At 44.8% G+C, this 19377-nt stretch overlaps 1 protein-coding gene across 1 annotated transcript in view; it reads left to right on the top strand.

Moving 5' to 3' along the window:
• The window catches only part of LOC141057115 (chemerin-like receptor 1), a 53799-nt gene that overhangs the window by 15599 nt on the left and 18823 nt on the right, over positions 1-19377 (top strand). The window contains exons 2-3 of the mRNA XM_073553661.1: positions 4662-4940; positions 9041-9072. The gene's annotated coding sequence lies outside the window, so the exon portion shown is untranslated. The remainder of the gene's footprint in view (positions 1-4661; positions 4941-9040; positions 9073-19377) is intronic.

The following is a 19377-nucleotide window of genomic DNA, read 5'->3' as shown; positions in this document are numbered from 1 at the left end:
CAAGGGGGTCGGTGTTGGACAGGCCAGCAAATGCAGAGAGATGCAGGCAAAGATCTATGTGCCTGTCCTGAAGATGCTTGGTCCTGTAATCATGGTTTCTGGACTCAACTTCCCTCTGCGCAGCACAACATGGTACAAGTTTTTCAAGTGTTTATTTCTGTTATTGTTGATGATTATGGCTTACAGCCAATGAAAACCCAAAAGTCATTACCTCAGTTAATTAGCATACTTTATAACACCATCTGATTTTAAAATCTGAAATGTTGGCCTACTGAAATGTATGATCAGTAAATGCACTCAATACATGGTCGGGCTCCTTTTGCATCAATTACTGCATCAATGCGGCGTGGCATGGAGGCGATCAGCCTGTGGCACTGCTGAGGGGTTATGGAAGCCCAGGTTGCTTTGATAGCAGCCTTCAGCTCTTCTGCATTGTTGGGTCTGGTGTCTCTCATCTTCCTCTTGACAATACTCCATAGATTCTCCATGCAGTTATGGTCAGGCGAGTTTGTTGGCCAATCAAGCACAGTGATACTGTTGTGTGTAAACCAGGTATTGGTACTTTTGGCAGTGTGGACAGAGGCCAAGTCCTGCTGGAGAATGACATTTCCATCTCCAAAATGCTTGTCAGCAGAGGGAAGCATGAAGTGCTCTAAAATTTCCTGGTAGACGGCTGCTCTGACTTTGGTCTTGATAAAACACAGTGGACATTGGTCATGAGTGGCTTGACACAAGGAATGTGACACTTGTAGCCCATGTCCTGGATATGTCTGTGTGTGGTAGATCACTCTGTTTGTAATGACTATATAATATATGAATTTCACTTTTTGTTTTGAAGAACTGAAATAAATTAACTTTTTGATGATATTCTAATTTAGTGGGAAGAACTTGTATACCAGCATTGAACCTAGGGTAAGGGACATATTACCAGGATGAGGATATATACTAGGATGGGGCACAGGATAAAGGACATATATACCAGGATAGGGTGTATATACTGTATATACCAAGATGGGACCCAGGCACAATGAGGGACATACTGTATATACAAGGATTAAGCACATACAGTTGTGCTCAAAAGTTTCCACATCCCAGCAGAATTTTTGCTTTCTTGGCCTTTTTTCAGAGAATATGAATGATATCACCAATAGAATCATAGAATCGTAGAGTTGGAAGGGACCTCCTGGGCCATCTGGTCCAACCCCCTGCTCAAAGCAGGATTCGCTAAATCATCCCAGTCAGATGTCTGTCCAGCCTCTGTTTGAAGACTTCCATTGAAGGAGAACTCACCACTTCTCGTGGCAGCCTGTTCCAATCATTGATCACTCTGTCAAAAAGTTTTTTCTAATATCTAATCTGTGTCTCCTCCCATTCAGTTTCACCCCATTGCTTCTAGTCTTTCCTTGTGCAAATGAGAATAAAGATGATCCTTCTACAATGTGACAGCCCTTTAGATATTTGTAGACAGCTATTAAGTCTCTTCTCAGTCTTCTCTTTTGCAAGCTAAACATTCCCAAATCCTGCAACCTTTCCTCATAAGACAGGGTTTGCAGACCGGTCACCATTCTGGTCGCTCTTTTCTGAACTTGCTCCAGTTTGTTGATGTCTTTTTTAAAATGTGGTGCCCAAAACTGGACACAGTATTCCAGATGAGGTCTGACCAAAGAGGAGTAGAGCGAAATAATGACTTCATGTGATCTAAACTGTATGCTTCTGTTAATACATCCTAGAATTGCATTTGCCTTTTTTCCTGCTGCATCACACTGTTGACTCATATTCAGTCTGTGATCTATTAGTATACCCAAATCTTTTTCACATGTGCTGTTTCTTAGCCCTATTCCTCCCGTTCTGTATATGCTTTTTTCATTTTTATTGCCCAGATGTAGTACTTTGCATTTTTCCCTGTTAAAAATCATTCTGTTAGTTGCTGCCCACTGCTCCAGTTTATTTATGTCTTTTTGAATCCTCTCTCTCTCTTCTCTAGTATTAGCTATCCCTCCTAGCTTTGTGTCATCAGCAAATTTAATCAGTTTACCCTCAATTCCTTCATCTAAATCGTTGATAAAGATGTTGAGCAATACAGGGCCCAGGACAGAGCCCTGTGGTACCCCACTTAAGATATTCTTCCAACTGGATGTGCAGCCATTTACGACCACTCTTTGGGTCCGATCACTAAGCCAGTTATGAATCCACCTAACAGTTGCCTTGTCCATTCCATACTTAGTCGTTTTTTCAATAAGGATTGTATGAGAGACTTTGTCAAATGCTTTGCTGAAGTCAAGATATACTATATCTACAGCATTTCCTTGATCCATCCAATCAGTGATACCGTCATAGAAGGAAATTAAGTTAGTCTGACATGACTTATTAGTTACAAACCCATGCTGACTCTGTTTAATCACTTCATTCTTATCCAGGTACTGACATACATGTTGTTTAATAATTTGTTCAAAGATCTTTCCTGGTATAGAAGTCAGACTCACCGGCCTATAGTTGCCTGGGTCCACCTTCTTCCCCTTTTTGAAGATAGGAACAACATTTCAATACTTTTTCTCCACTCATTGTTAATGCTTTGGTGAAGCCATTTATTGTCAAACTACTGTTTCTTCTCTTTTTAAATCATAACGACAACCCAAACCATCCAAATAACTCTGATCAAAAGTTTACATACCCCATTTCTTAATACCGTGTATTGCCCACTCTAACATCAATGACAGCTTGAAGTCTTTTGTGGTAGTTGTGGATGAGGTTCTTTATTTTCTCAGATGGTAAAGCTGCCGACTCTTCTTGGCAAAAAGCCTCCATTTCCTGTAAATTCCTGAGCTGTCTAGCATGGACTGTGGCTTGAGATCTCCCTAGAGTGGCTCAATGATATTGAGGTCAGGAGACTGAGATGGTAACTCCAGAACCTTCACTTTGTTGTGCTGTATCCAATGACAGGTCAACTTGGCATTGTGTTTTGGATCGTTGTCATGTTGAAACGTCGAAGTACGTACCATGCGCAGCTTCCATGCCGATGAATGCAAATTTATCTCCAGTATTTACTGATAATGTGTTGCATTCATCTTTCCTTCAACTTTGACCAAGCTTCCTGTGCCTTTGTAGCTCACAGATCCACAAAACATCAGCCATCCACCTCCTTGCTTTACTGTAGGAATGGTGTTCCTTTCATCATAGGCCTTGTTGACCTCCCTCCAAATGTAACATTTATTGTTGTGACCAAAAAGTCCAATTTTGGTCTCATCACTCCAAATTACCTTGCTCCAGAAGTTTTGAGACTGGTCTCTGTGATATTTTGCTACTATAGGTGAGATACTTTGTGGCATTTGCACAATAATGGCTTTCTTCTGGCGTCTCGACCATGCAGCCCTTTTTTCTTCAAGTGCTTCTTTGAAACAGCCACACCGCTAGTTTTCAGAGAGTCCAGTATTTCAGCTGATGTTATTTGTGGGTTTTTCTTTGCATCTCAAACAATTTTCCTGGCAGTTGTGGATGAAATTTGTATTGGTCTACCTGACCGTGGTTTTGTTTTTACAGAGCCCCTGATTTTCCATTTGTTAATCACAGTTTGATCGCTGCTGACTGACATTATCAATTCCTTGGATATCTTTTTGCATCCCTTTCCTGCTTTATACAGTTCAGCTACCTTTTCCTTAGATCTGTTGACAATTCTTTTGCTTTCCCCATGACTCACATTCCAGAAAGGTCAATGGCTGGATGAAAGATGCAAGAGTCTATCTGGATCCCAGAAACTCACTCAGCTTTTATGCACACACACTGATTACAAGCAAACAGGTCACAAGTGAGGATGTTAACTTTAGTAGCCATTCAAACCTATTTGTCTCAATTTCTGTGCATGTTATCAGGCCAAAATCACCAGGGTAATGTGAGCTTTTGATCAGTGTCATTTGGATGTTTTGAGTTGTCATTGTGCTTTAAAAAAGACACAGACAAAAGACAGTAGTTTGACAATAAATGGCTTCACCCAACCACTAACCATGAGTGGAGAAAATGTTTTGGTGTTATTATTCATATTCCCTGAAAAAAAAAAGGCAAAGAAAGCAAATATTCTGCCGGGGTATGTAAACTTTTGAGCACAACTGTATGATGAGGGCGAATTCACTAGAAAAGGAGGTGCTACCTGGAATGTTCAGTGATAAAAGGAAATGAGGGAGTCCATAGGTCCATTGGCTGGATGCCAGCAAGAAGGACACATAGACATTATTAAACAACAAGCAATTGAAAGAAACTGTGAAAAAACGGGTTGCCTGACGAAGACTCGCCTATAGAATATAAAAGTCGGAAATTATTAAACCGATAGAATCAGACCAATGAAGCACCCGAGAAATGGCATCTTAGAAAGGTTTAGGGAAAGCAATTACCACACTTGGAATGTCTTTTTAACCTCATGTGTATGGGGGTCTTTAGAAGGAGTTGATGAAAATGACTACTGGTCAAATGTTCTACTCATAATTCAAACAAATTTGAAAATTTAAAGAACGTAGAGACTTTTGGCAATATTATATGACCACTCATAAACCGGTGAAAGCAAATTGAAGAAAATGGAAATTTTTGTATGAAACTTTAATTTATATTTGTAATATTCTATTAAGCTTAATCAAATATTTATGGTTTATAATGTATCTTACATTTTCATATAGAGCTGTGTATTCAAAGAATCGGGTGTAGAAGAGAAGGAGAAACTTGTAGGACTTTGAAGCGAGAGGACAGAGAAAGCATTAAAGAGTTCTTATTCTACAGACTTACATTCCAGTCTGGATTCCTCATAACTCTGCAATCTCTACTCACCAAGAGATCTCAGGAGACTCCGGAGAAGACCGGCCACCCACTATGACTTCAAGGCTGATGGGTACCAGTGCCTACCAGTAACAACCTACAGACTCCACCTTTGTGTGTACCTTCTTCTATACCATTTAGAGGTATATAGATCTGTAATGTGATTTATAGATAGACAGAAAATAGATAATAGATAGATATGAAAACATATGATATTTGTGATCCTATATGGATGGTTTAGGCTACTTTCACACATCAGGTTTTCGTCGTCAGGCGCGATCCGGCGTCGTGCCGGATCCGGCAAATGTTTAGTAAAACCTGATGTGCAGGATCCGGTTTTCTGCCGGATCCGTCTTGTTCTTGACAGACAAAACCGGATCCGTCTCATCCGGTTCATCCGTTTTTCTATCCGTTTTTCGACGGATTACGCCGGATCTGGTTTTTAAAATTGACCCTTGTGGCCTTCCGAACGGGATTGGCTACTGGAAAACTATATATAGCATGTTCCTACAGCCCTTCTTTGACAGGTTGTAGAGGAGAAAGTGCAGGTTGGAGAGAAGAGCAAGTTACTGGCGAAGATGGATGTTGTCATTGGAAATATTACCACTAGAAGTTCTGTGACGGTTTCAGTAATGAGGGACAATTTTGCACTATACTTTATGTCACCTCAAGGCAGAGTACACTGGCAGGATGACAGAGTGTGAAAGATTTGTGCCCTAACCAAACTTGTGTACCTTCTGGACCAACAGTATATACCTTTGCCAACCAAAGTTGGCTATCTTGTCATGGTCTTACTATTTTTAGCTTTAGGCCACAGGTGTGTACCTGGTTGTGTTTTATGCAAAGTATTTCACCTTTTAACAAAAGTTGTGTACATTGTTAGGAAATCACCAACAATAAACACAACTTTTTAGGTGAAATACTTTGCTTCAAACACAACCAGGAACACAACTGTGGCAAAAAGCTAAAATTTACCCACAGTTATATACCTGGTTTTGAATACCTTTTTACCTTTTAAATACCCTGTATTTAACCTTTTTTTTAAACATATTTCGCCGCAGAAAGAAATGACAGACAACCAGTTTAAACAATAATTTAACTTTTATTTAAAATATTTTTTTTTTGTAAACTGTTTTTAAAGTTAAAAAAACTTTTTTAATAAAGGTTTGAAACCAACAGGGCATTTTTATTACAAAACACATCATAAATCTGTGTAGTGTGGGGTGGAAATACTGCTGGAGGGGCTGCGGGACACTTCGACAATGGGAGTGTGGAGAGAGGACTGGGATCGTGGTGGGGAAGGAACAGTTAGAGGTGATGGTGTGGAAAAAGCTACAGAATGGGTGGACATGTGGGAGGCAGAAGAGGTGGTGGGCGGTGGAGTGGAGGGTTGGGCAGGGACTGTAGGAGCAGATGATGTTGATGGAAAGTTGTATGGGGAAGGAGTTTGGTACGGGGAAGGAGTTTGGTACGGGGCAGGTTGCTGGAAGTGGGGAGATGTCTGGTACTGGGGAGGTTGCTGGTACTGGGAAGGTTGCTGGTACTGGTGAGGTTGCTGGTATGTAATAGGAGGGGGAGGATGGAAAGTGGCTGGAGGGGGTGCAGATGTAATAGGAGGGGGAGGATGGAAAGTGGCTGGAGGGGGTGCAGATGTAATAGGAGGGGGAGGATGGAAAGTGGCTGGAGGGGGTGCAGGTGGAGGAACTACAGTGGTGGGAGGTGGAGGTTGGGAGGTAACCTGCTGTAGAGCACCGTGGCACGAATGCATTACATGCATCTGCTGGGTAGGAGATAGTGTTGCCATGCGCTCCACAACAGACCTGAAAAAGGTGTGGTTTGGCGAAGATCTTGCTTCTGAATGCATGGTTTGCAGAAGTGTCTTCACCTCCAGAATGCTGGAGTTGATCTGCTGAAAGCCTGCGGAGATTTGCTCTGACAAGACTTTTAGACAGTTCTGGAAAGATGCATTCAGATGCAAGAACTCTGGCGCATAACTCTTTTCCTGACCCCTCTGCCGCTGCCGCCCAGTACCCGCAGGTGTACTAGAGGTGGCAGGGGCAGAAGGGTGGGGTAAAGGGAAAGCGATCTCCTCACCAGCAGCTTCATGTAATGTAGGCGGCCACGATGCTCCTGTGCTGGTGGATGGGACAGATGGGTCGAATGTGTGGGAAGGTGCAGATGTACCGGGGCGGTCGAAGTGTCCCTCGGTGCCGGTCTCCTCAGGGATCGCCTCAGAAGGGTCCAATCGTGCAGGCTCCCGAGTGCTGCTCACCGTGCTGTGGAATAAAGAGAAAAAAAAACAATTAAAATGCTGACATGGTATGGCCCTGGCTGAAAAAAAAAAAGTTACATTTTTTTCACATGTGGTGTGTAATATTTACCTTCTGGTGAGCATTGTTTCCCGGAGGAACGACAGGGCTTGTGCGTACTTGTACTTGCTCCTGCGTCCTCCAGATCCACTCTGGGCCCGCATCTCTTTATTGAACTCCTTCTTGAAACGATCCCTCACAGACCGCCACCGATTCACAATTCTGTTCCCTGAAACGAGAAAGGAGTGGTTAGTATACAACATCAGTGTTTCACAAACTCCAGTCCTCATGGTCCCCAGGGGTCATGTTTTCAGGATTTCCATAGTAAATAGAAATCCTGAACACATGATCCGTGGGGACCACGAGGACTGGAGTTCGGGAAACACTGGTTTACAACAAGCAACCGGTACTGTATATACTTGCGCTCTTTAATCTGGGCCCGAACATCGAGGTCCTCCCAGCGGCCCACAAGGAGCGAACAGATTTCCTCCCAGAGTCGTCGGGTAACGATAAGGTCAGCGTGGCGGCGGTCAGCCATATTCCAGAGCGGCTCCCTTTCTCTGACGAGATCGATGAGGTGGTCCACATCGAGTCCTCCATCCTCACCGTCAGAGTCGGGAGCACGCTGTGAAGGCTGTTAAAGAAAAAGACAAAAATAACATAATTAGCCTCCACAAAAGAAATGAAATAAAAAGTGCAAAAAAACAAAGCAAAAATATTTATACTTACACGCTGGTGACCGCCGCGTTGCTGTCGCCGACGACCCTGGGAGGCACTGCGAGGACCTCTTGGCCGAGCACCAGATTGGGAAGACTAGAGAAGAAAACAAAAAATGTTATGTCTTTGGATGTAGGCATTTGTTTGCTGTGTGTGGTCTGCAGAACATTGTTTTCTATGTGTTGTGTGTAGTGTGATGTTGTGTTTCTGCGTTTGATGCAAAAAACTTACCAATTGTGAGCCCACTCCAAGTGTCTGTCCACCCCTTCCTTCTTCTTCTGGGAGCTCCTCTTCATCTTGTGAATCCTGTTTTGAAATAAAAGGCAATGAATAGACATATATTACAGAGATGATGGATTTTGGAAATAAAAACTTACCGTCAAACGCTGACGATGCGAGGGAGGGCTCCCAGAAGAAGATGTGCTGTCTTCCTGATGGCCACACTCCATGGCTGTGGGTGGTGTTCCAGCTGCTGCCATTGCTGCTGCTGCATCTATTGGGCGGCTGTTGAATAAAGAGAAACAAAGGGCCAATGAATATCTTGATATTCAATAGCCCTAGTTTGGAGGAATGGGGGATTTGATAATTACCGTCTCTCATCTGCTGCTGGCCTCCCCTCCTCAGCATGTTCCATTTGCTGCTCCATTTGGGGTGGTGGTGGTGCTGATGGTGCTGCAGTGGTCTCCTGCCTTCTCCTGCTGCGCTTGGTTGCTTTCTTGGGTGGCATGTTGGGTGTGGCTGTGGGTCCCACTGTCTTGCTTTTATATATGTCTTGTGGGCAGAGCTACTGAGCATGCTCAGACCAAAAAACCGGATCCGGCCACCGGATCCGGCTTTCACCGGATCAGGCGCATTGCGGCGCTCATAGGCTTTCATTGTGTGAAAAAGCCGGACGTGCCGGATCCGGCGTGTCCGGCTTTTTCGCCGGAGACAAAAAACGTTACAGTAGCCGTTTTTTCCAGACGCCGGATTGAGACACATTGCCGGATCCGGCGAAAACCGGATGAAACGCATGGCCATCCGTCCCGATCCGGCGCAAATGCAAGTCAATGGGGGGGAAACCGGATCCGGCATTGCATTTCGCCGGATCCGGTTTCTGTCAAAAGCGCCGGATCGCGCCTGACGGCGAAAACCTGATGTGTGAAAGAGGCCTTAATGTGAAACTTTACTGGGATTTTCTAGACTAATATTCTGCCTCTCATTCCTGTTGATCACAGGGCCGTCCATACTGAAGAACTTTCCATCTTAGGTAAGTGAAAAATATTTGAGTACTTCTTTTTTTTTTTTTTACTTTTTAGCCTTTAAAACATGATGACTTTTCTATGATTTTTGCTTTTTGGAAGTTTGAAGGTGCAGCCCTGTCTTAATAGATTGGCTCCGATTTCATGATTTGAGGCCCTTCCTCCCGCAATAGATAAACAGATGCCCCCCCAGAATACCTGCTATAGAGGCTGTCATGTATTGCCTCAGCTATTCACAGAAGACGGTTTAAAGACTCGGGTGAAAAGATAGATGGCGGTCACCTGCAGCCCCTTAACCATGGCAATAACTGACGCCATGCCGGAGCAGAGGCTGTTAGCAGCTGGTGCTAGGTGAGGAGCAGAAACCACCGTCACAGCAGAAAAACAAACCCCTCTGTCAGGCTCCTAAAGAGCAGTGGTGTTAGCCAGCCCCCTGTCCAGGAGCGGGACAAAACTTTCCACCTGCCCCTCCAGCTGGCGTGCCACCGACTTACAGCCGTCGTGTGTGACGTCCATAGAACTGACAAGGCCAGCTAAGGACTATGGAGGCTCTTGTGTCACCACAAAATGGAGATTGGCTCAACACAGTTTCAGAGAGTGAATCTCTTGCGTCACATCACAATGAAAGTAACCTTGACGTTGTTTCCAACAGGGCTGTGGAGTCGGAGTCGTGGAGTCGGAGTCGGTGCTCATTTTGGTGGAGTCGGAGTTGGAGTCGGTATAAAATGGACCGACTCCGACTCCTAAAATATATAATAAATTGGGTACAGTAATTCAATGCAGGATGTGCTGAATATTTTTTCATAGGAGTTTGGGAAAGTTATGAAATGTCCTATAAATGGCTGTTATATTCCTGATCTAAGGCTACATTCACACACAGCGTTTTTCCTGTGTTTTTTGAGGATACGTTTTTCAGCTGCAAAAGCTGATCATCTTTTTAAAAAACTGCATCACCTGAAAGGTTTTTGAGCTCATAGATAATGTTTTCATTAGCAAAAGCAGATTAGAAATCTGCTCTATCTATCCATTTATCCATATCTGTACCAAAAAGAATGAAAACCGGGTAGTACACCAATATATATTCTGTTCTATCTAAATATCTTGATTATTGGATCATAAAAATGATTAAATGTCTGAGGTTCACATTGTACTACAATAAATTTTTCACTTAAATATAAGCAATATGTGTGGGAGTCGGAGTTGGAGTCGGAGTCGGTGTAAGGGAAATTGAGGAGTCGGAGTCGCAGGTTTGGCTTACCGACTCCACAGCCCTGGTTTCCAAATGTGATTCTATTGATGTGGTTAGTAAGACTCCTGTTTGGCCTAAAAAAAAAGGTAAAAATCGTAGAACCCTGGGAGTTTTTAGCATTACCTGAAGCAGATGATATTAAGAGAGAATGTCATCCATATAAAGGCAATTTGAAGCCCCCATCCCCTGTTGACACTGCAGTCCCAGAGAGTACCGAGCAATGTACAGAGAACGGGACCCAGTCCGCCCTCCCTACATCGGCTTCTCCCACAAAATGGTATCCTCTGTCATCAGAAATTCCAATTTGCGTCCAAGTCCAACATGAAGTGCAGGAATTACAGACTTTCCCTATGGTCAAACAAGATCCTGATCCCGGAGCTAGGTACGTAGGCCTAGCGGGAAACAGAGTGCAAAATTTCATACCTGGCAGCAGGGGCTGGCTGGCACATTTTAGCCTGGGGGGCAAGCACACAGCAGTGGCCCATGAGTAGCGGCCCATCGTTAAAAAGGTTGTCCGATCTTAAGCTACAAGTCTAAAGTCACTATATGTGAATCCTCACATCATGTGCGCTGTGAGGATTTTCTGGTGCTGGCGGTGGGGGCGGGCACTTATGTGATGTGTATATTCCCTGCCATATTACAACTAGACTGTTTCTGGCCTTGCTCAATACAGGTGTAATTAGTGGGGCCAAGCAAGGCTAGTTGTCATGTATGCAAGTCACATACCTGCAGTCACGCGCCCGCCGAATCACAACAGCACTGCGAGCAATGTGAGGATTCACGAGTCTGCAGTCACAGAGTGACTTGTAACTTAAATCTGGACAACCCCTTTAACATGTTTACCTCTGGCTGCTTCATGGGCTATATGCCTACTACTGTATTGCCTGTCTGAGAGCTGCTCAATGAAAAACCTGATGGTACTTGGATCAGCTCAGATGAGCGTTTCTATTGATCAGACAAATCACATATTATACTCATGTATTATTAATTTTAAACTGGATATACATTTTGAGATATGTAGTAAAGCAAAGTATGCAATGCTTCTCATCATTACCTTGGATTTTTTTTTTACAATGCTCTATACTGGTCACACCTGGACCTGCCTACAGAACCTCAAATCTCACATATGGAACCATATAATTTTCAGTTTTAACTTAGCCATGAAGCACATTATGGTTTGCTACATATGTACATGATCAGAACCAGTGGTAGAATGAAGTGACAGAACCGTCAGTAGATAAATGCAGCAACAGAACCACCATCAGTAGATGAATGCAGGGACACAGCCACCATCAGTAGATGAATGCAAGGAGAGAACCCCCATCAGTGGTTGAATGCAGCAGCAGAACCACCATCAGTAGATGAATGCAGGGACACAGCCACCATCAGTAGATTAATGCAGCAACAGAACCCCCATCAGCAGATGAATTCAGGGAGAGAACCCCCATCAGTGGATGAATACAGCAACAGAACCACCATCAGTAGATGAATGCAGGGCCAGAACCACCATCAGTAGATGAATGCAGCGACAGAACCATCATCAGTAGATGAATGCAGGGCCAAAACCACCATCAGTAAATGAATGCCGGGACACAGCCACCATCAGTAGATGAATGCAGGGAGAGAACCCCCATCAGTGGTTGAATGCAGCAGCAGAACCACCATCAGTAGATGAATGCAAGGACAGAACCACCATCAGCAGATGAATGCAGGGACACAGCCACCATCAGTAGGTTAATGCAGCAACAGAACCCCCATCAGCAGATGAATTCAGGGAGAGAACCCCCATCAGTAGATGAATGCAGCGACAGAACCATCATCAGTAGATGAATGCAGGGCCAGAACCAACATCAGTAGATGAATGCAGGGTCAGAACCACCATCAGTAGATGAATGCAGCAACAGAACCACCATCAGTGGATGAATGCAGGGACACAGCCACCATCATTAAATGAATGCAGGGTCAGAACCACCATCAGTAGATGAATGCAGCAACAGAACCACCATCAGTAGATGAATGCAGCAACAGAACCAACATCAGTAGATGAATACAGGGCCAGAACCAACATCAGTAGATGAATGCAGGGTCAGAACCACCATCAGTAGATGAATGCAGCAACAGAACCACCATCAGTAGATGAATGCAGCAACAGAACCACCATCAGTAGATGAATGCAGGGCCAGAACCACCATCAGTAGATGAATGCAGGGCCAGAACCACCATCAGTAGATGAATGCAGGGCCAGAACCACCATCAGTAGATGAATGCAGGGCCAGAACCACCATCAGTAGATGAATGCAGGGCCAGAACCACCATCAGTAGATACATACAGGGCCAGAACCACCATCAGTAGATGAATGCAGGGACTAAACCACCATCAGTAGATGAATGCAGGGACTAAACCACCATCAGTAGATGAATGCAGGGACAGAACCACCATCAGTAGATGAATGCAGGGACAGAACCACCATCAGTAGATGAATGCAGGGCCAGAACCACCATCAGTAGATGAATGCAGGGCCAGAACCACCATCAGTAGATGAATGCAGGGCCAGAACCACCATCAGTAGATGAATGCAGGGCCAGAACCACCATCAGTAGATACATACAGGGCCAGAACCACCATCAGTAGATGAATGCAGGGACTAAACCACCATCAGTAGATGAATGCAGGGACTAAACCACCATCAGTAGATGAATGCAGGGACAGAACCACCATCAGTAGATGAACGCAGGGACACAGCCACCATCAGTAGATGAATGCAGGGTCAGAACCATCATCAGTAGATGAACGCACTAACAGAACCACCTTCAAGAGATTAATGCAGCAACATGACCACCATCAGTAGATGAATGCAGGGACAGAACCACCATCACTAGATGAATGCAGGGACAGAACCACCATCAGTAGATGAATGCAGGGTCATGAATACCATCAGTAGATGAATGCAGCGACAGAACCACCGTCAGTAGATGAATGTAACATTAGAACCACCGTGAGTAGATGAATGCAGCACCACGCTTATTGCGGTGGTCAATTTCAGTGTTAGATCAGCCCCATGATACACTTGTATGACATGAACATGTAGCTCCCAGTATGTGCTTATCTATGGTATGAAGATACTGGGAGTTGTTGCTACCTTTATCATCAGACAGCGGACCATACAGGAACCTCACTACTTATGAGATGTAGTCAGTATTAGAGATTTCACTGAATTGGCACACTTAAGCCCCCGTTACACACTGCGATATCGCTAGCAATATCGCTGTAAAGTCACCGATTTTGTGACGTTGCAGCGATATTGCTAGTGATATCGCTGCATGTGATACTTACCTCCGATCAGCTCCCCCGCTGGTTATCGCTGATCGCGCGAGAAGCTGCTGGACCATTCCTCGTCGTCCACTTCCTGCGGCGCTTCCTGTGGCGCCGACGAGCAACGCGTGGAGCCGGGCGGGAGGACACAGGATCGCCGCGTCTGACAGGTAAGTAGCGACCCCCGACCCCTGCGATGTCGCTGGTGAGATCCGCCTGTGTGGCAGCTCACTAGCGACCACCTAGCGATTCACCAGCGATCCTGACCACGTCATATCGCTGGTCTGGATCGCTGGTGAGTCGCTAGGTGTAACGGTACCCTTACACCAGATACAAATCCAACCAATTACCATAATTGCAAAAATCACTTACTGTGGTGGAAAAATAATAAAACTTAACTTTTAATAAATTGTGAATAAATAATATATCAAATCATCCACCGTGCTTGTGTGCAGTCTGTCCAATCAACCCTATCACAAGAGGGGGTCATAAAGGACACTAATATAATTATACAACATTGTATTCATGGACTCCAAGACACCCTTTACTGAGGGAAAATCTCACTAGGCATCCTTTTTTAAGGGAAGTGTTTAACAATTGTTGCATATATGGATATACTATATATGGATTTACCATTGCATCATTCCCAATCATTAATAGCCAATTTTACACTCCAATATCCGTAGACTAAAGTTCTAATGCTATTGCACATTGTCCCCAATAGAATAACAAACCTCCCTAATACAGTGTCATCCGTTGACTACACAAAGGCTCCTTTGCCCAATTGAAACAGATGCCAGCCAGTGACTGAATGATTTATCTCACTCTCTCAGTCCGTAGATGTCACCTCTCATATGCACATGCTATCCCTTTATTCACATGGGAGTAACATTAATATAGTCTGCCAATATACTGAGCTATAAACTTAAGGCTCTACCACACCCCGGCAATTTTGCCTCATCCCCGTACTCATAATGGGATTAATATGTCCACAATGTGCCTGAGATGTTAAGCCGTGATATTAAGCTCTTCACACCTCGGCAATGTTGCCTCAACGTGTTTCGCCCTACACTATCATAATAGGGTACATCAGGAGGCTTAGCCCTTTTGCTGTGCGCTTATGATTTTACAACAGCACACAATACTCCTGGCCACGATGAGAGCCGCGTGCGGCGGCACGGACGCAGAGCTTTTATAAACAACGTGCGTGGCTCTCATCGTGGCCAGGAGTATTTTGCTCCGTTGTAAAATCATTATACTGCCAACAAAGTATAAATATCTACCATGTTGTAATAATTGTCCATCAATGTGCTTCCTACGGAAAAAATCCCCCTAGACTGTCTCTCTCCATAGTATCCCTCCCACACCAACCTTCTCCATAATATACCCCCTACACCACCCCTCCCCATAATATAACCCCTACACCGCCCATCACCATAATATATCCCCTACACCGCCCCTCACCATAATATACCCCCTACACCGCCCCTCACCATAATATACCCCCTACACCGCCCCTCACCATAATATACCCCCTACACCGCCCCTCACCATAATATAGCCCCTACACCGCACCTCCTGATAGTATACCCCCTACACTGCCCCTCACCAAAATATACCCCCTACGCCGCCCCTCCCCATAATATACCCCCTACAATGCCCCTCACCATTATATACCCTCTACACCGCACCTCCCCATAACATACCCCTACACAACTCCTATCCCCATAATATACCCCCCACACCACCCCTCTCCATAATATACCCCCTACACAACTCCTCTCCCTAAAATCCCCTTCACTGACCCTTCCCATAGTATACCTCATACACCCCCCTCCCCATAATATAACCCCTACACCGCCCCTCCCCATAATATACCCCCTACACCACCCCTCACCATAATATACCCCCTACACCACCCCTCACCATAATATACCCCCTACACAACTCTTCTCCCAATAATATACCCCCCACACCACCCCTCACCATAATATACCCCCCACACCACCCCTCTCCATAATATACCCCCTACACAACTCCTCTCCCTAAAATCCCCTTCACTGACCCTTCCCATAGTATACCCCCTACACCGCCCGTCACCATAATATACCCCCACACATGCTTCCCCTCCCCATGATAAATGTCCCTCTCCATAATATCCTGCCTACACCACCCATCTCCATAATAGCCCCTTCGCTGACTCTCCCTATAATATACCCCATACACCACCCCTCTCCAAAACATACCTCTCCATCCCATAATATCCAACCTACACCGTCCCTCTCCATAATATTCGTCTCCATAATGTCCCCCACATACTGCCCCTAGTCTCTATAATGTCCTCTCTCCACACTGCCTGTCTGAGCACACACACACACTCATACACTCACATACACACTGACATATGCACACTCACACAAACACACACTTACACACACTCTCATACACTCACACACTCATACACACAATGCTGTGCGGCTGCCCTTGTGGACTAACACCATGGATTCATGCTCCATACCTTATGCACAGCAAATGACAGCTCTCCAATCTTCAGCAGCTCAGCTCCTGCTCCTCATTGGAGCGCTGCTGCTCACCATTCTTCCCGCCGGCTGCCTTATCCCCGCCTCTTCTGCCCTGCTCTGCGTCGCCAGCAGCAGTGTGAGGAGGTCGCAGCATGATGACCTCATCACTCTGCTGCACGCTAGGCCGCGGAGCAGCAACAACGGCGATGCTCTGCTCTGTGCCGGATATAATGCATTCAAATGTATTCGCGCCTCAAAGATGCAAATATATGTGGATGCATCATTCATGCACGATCAGGAAGAAGTCTGCCAGCCCGGCCACAAATGAAGTTTTGGCAGCCGCAATAAAAAGTACAGTGCCCGTCCTCCGGCGGCCCTGAACAGCCGTCTGGGGACCGGCCCGGGGGGCAAATGTGTTGTGAGTTCATTTTCCCCTCCGTCACTGAGGCCTGGTGAACTCCCTATTCTAGTGAAGGAAGGTAGTGAGCCTGATTATCAGGCACCTGGGACTAATGAAGACGATTGGCTGAGTGGAGTCACTGACTGGATTTAAGGCAGCCTACGCCCTTTCTGCCCTGCGGGTGATTTCTCTGTGGACTCTTGGACACCAGTCTGATTTCTGCTCTCCTAAAGCTAAGTTTTCTGTTTTGCCTTTTTGCATTTAAGATTTGTTTTTGTTTTTCTTGCTTTTGGATTCTGCCACTCCCTGCTGGAGTGTGCAGTGTTCCGTTAGCTCTGTCTTCTGAAAGTTCCTGAGTGCTGATTTAGTTTTTGAAGCTTAGTTGCTTCAGGGACATTTTTATATCAGCTTGTTGGCTTTTGTCTCTGATAGGGTTTTGGCAGATTGCAGACAGCAGCCTTCCTATCCGTTCCTATCTAGGTAGTTTTTGGGCCCCGTCTTTGCTCAGCCTGTCTTTCTGTCTGTGTAAGTGTTTTCATCTTGCTTCACCGTCATAATATGTGGGGGGCTGCCTATTGCTTTGGGGTCTGCTCTGGGGCAGTTAGATTTCCCCTTTCCTTCTTTAGGCCTATGTACTGTATCTCTCCGGCTGTGATCGAGGGGTCTAGGTCATCGTAGGAACCCCCCACGGCTACTGCTAGTTGTGTTGATAGGTTCAGGGGTCTGCAATCTGATAGTTGCCAACTTCTCTGGTTTTCTGGACTTAGCTAGCATTTCTATTTTTGCCTCCTACGGTGACTCAATCATAACACAAATGCATCCCTGCCACCCGGCCCAGCCCGCCACTGCCTGGCAGTGGATTCTTCCTCTCAGCTGCCACTGGAGAGATGCTACCTCACCAGATACACACACTGGACTTTGGATCTCCTCAGGGAATAATTGTGCACTTTCATCGACAGACTTGCATATCCCTCAGCAGATGATGGAGGAGGCTACACGGAAGCGAGAGCTGCCACTAATGAAAAGCAGAAAAGCAGCAAAATTGTGTCGACTCAGAAAGAAAGAGTACATTAGATCCCTGGAGAACCACAACGCCATTCTGGTAGTGATGTGTCGGTCGCGATCGATCCCACACAAAGAGCCGGCTCCCCACGGTGAATGATGGGAGCCGGCACCCCAGTGAGAGCCACTAAAATCCTTGAATGGCTCTCACTGGGCCTAAAATCCCGGTGTCCGGCAGACGTAACTCCGCCCACCGGAACAAAACTCCGCCCACTAAGCAATCTGGTTCCTAGCGAGTGGGCGGGGTTTATGCGCTAGGTGGGCGGAGTTTAGGACACAATAGCACATATACAATAGGGATCCATTTAGGATCCAAAAGGAGTCGAAAAAGAGCCGACTCTTTTTGGTGAGCGGAGCCGTGAGAGCTGGATCACCAAAAAGAGCCGGACTGCCCATCACTACATTCTGGAAGGACATATTAAGGAGCTGACGCAAGAGCTGGAAACTTATAAAAATTTGTATTCTTTCGTCACAAATCCAACAACCTCATTAAGCTACTCTGACATTCCTAAAATACTAAAATATAGCTCTAGTTTGTCACAAATCGGCCTCTTGTGCATCTTTTATAGCAAATGAAAAAAATCACCCCCCCAAAAAATTCCAAGAATCCTGTATGTACTGTATGTATATATTGTGTTATTATAGATGTTATTGCTTTTTCACACATTTTTCATGCTGTGATATGTGTTGCGAAACAATTGAATATATATATATATATATATATATATATATATTTACTTTTTAGCAATTTTTAAAGTCAAGATTTTTTTTAAAGATACAGTAGGAGGCTTTCATGAGAAGACAAAATAAAATCAATCATTTATTAGGTATGCATTAAAAACTAGACAACATATAATTACGATCGGACCCAAAGAGTGGTCGTAAATGGCTGCACATCCAGTTGGAAGAATGTCTCAAGTGGGGTTCCACAGGGCTCTGTCCTGGGCCCTGTATTGTTCAACATCTTTATCAACGATTTAGATGAAGGAATTGAAGGTAAACTGATTAAATTTGCTGATGACACAAAGCTAGGAGGGATAGCTAATACTAGAGAAGAGAGAGAGAGGATTCAAAAAGATTTAAATAAACTGGAGAAGTGGGCAGCAACTAACAGAATGGTTTTTAACAGGGAGAAATGCAAAGTACTACATCTGGGCAATAAAAATGTAAAAAGCATATATAGAATGGGAGGAATAGGGCTAAGTGACAGCACATGTGAAAAAGATTTGGGTATACTAATAGATCACAGACTGAATATGAGTCAACAGTGTGATGCAGCAGCAAAAAAGGCAAATGCAATTCTAGGATGTATTAACAGAAGCATACAGTCTAGATCACGTGAAGTCATTATTTCCCTCTACTCCTCTTTGGTCAGACCTCATCTGGAATATTGTGTCCAGTTTTGGGCACCACATTTTAAAAAAGACATCAACAAACTGGAGCAAGTTCAGAAAAGAGCGACCAGAATGGTGACCGGTCTGCAAACCCTGTCTTATGAGGAAAGTTTGCAGGATTTGGGAATGTTTAGTTTGCAAAAGAGAAGACTGAGAGGAGACTTAATAGCTGTCTACAAATATCTAAAGGGCTGTCACATTGTAGAAGGATCAACTTTATTCTCATTTGCACAAGGAAAGACTAGAAGCAATGGGATGAAACTGAATGGGAGGAGACACAGATTAGATATTAGAAAAAACTTTTTGACAGTTAGAGTGATCAATGAGTGGAACAGGCTGCCACGAGAAGTGGTGAGTTCTCCTTCAATGGAAG

This window comes from Dendrobates tinctorius, unplaced genomic scaffold (genome assembly GCF_039654945.1).
Source record: "Dendrobates tinctorius isolate UK_male_01 unplaced genomic scaffold, ASM3965494v1 ptg000202l, whole genome shotgun sequence".
Classification (NCBI taxonomy): domain Eukaryota; kingdom Metazoa; phylum Chordata; class Amphibia; order Anura; family Dendrobatidae; genus Dendrobates; species Dendrobates tinctorius.
This window is presented reverse-complemented; position numbering and strand designations above follow the sequence as displayed.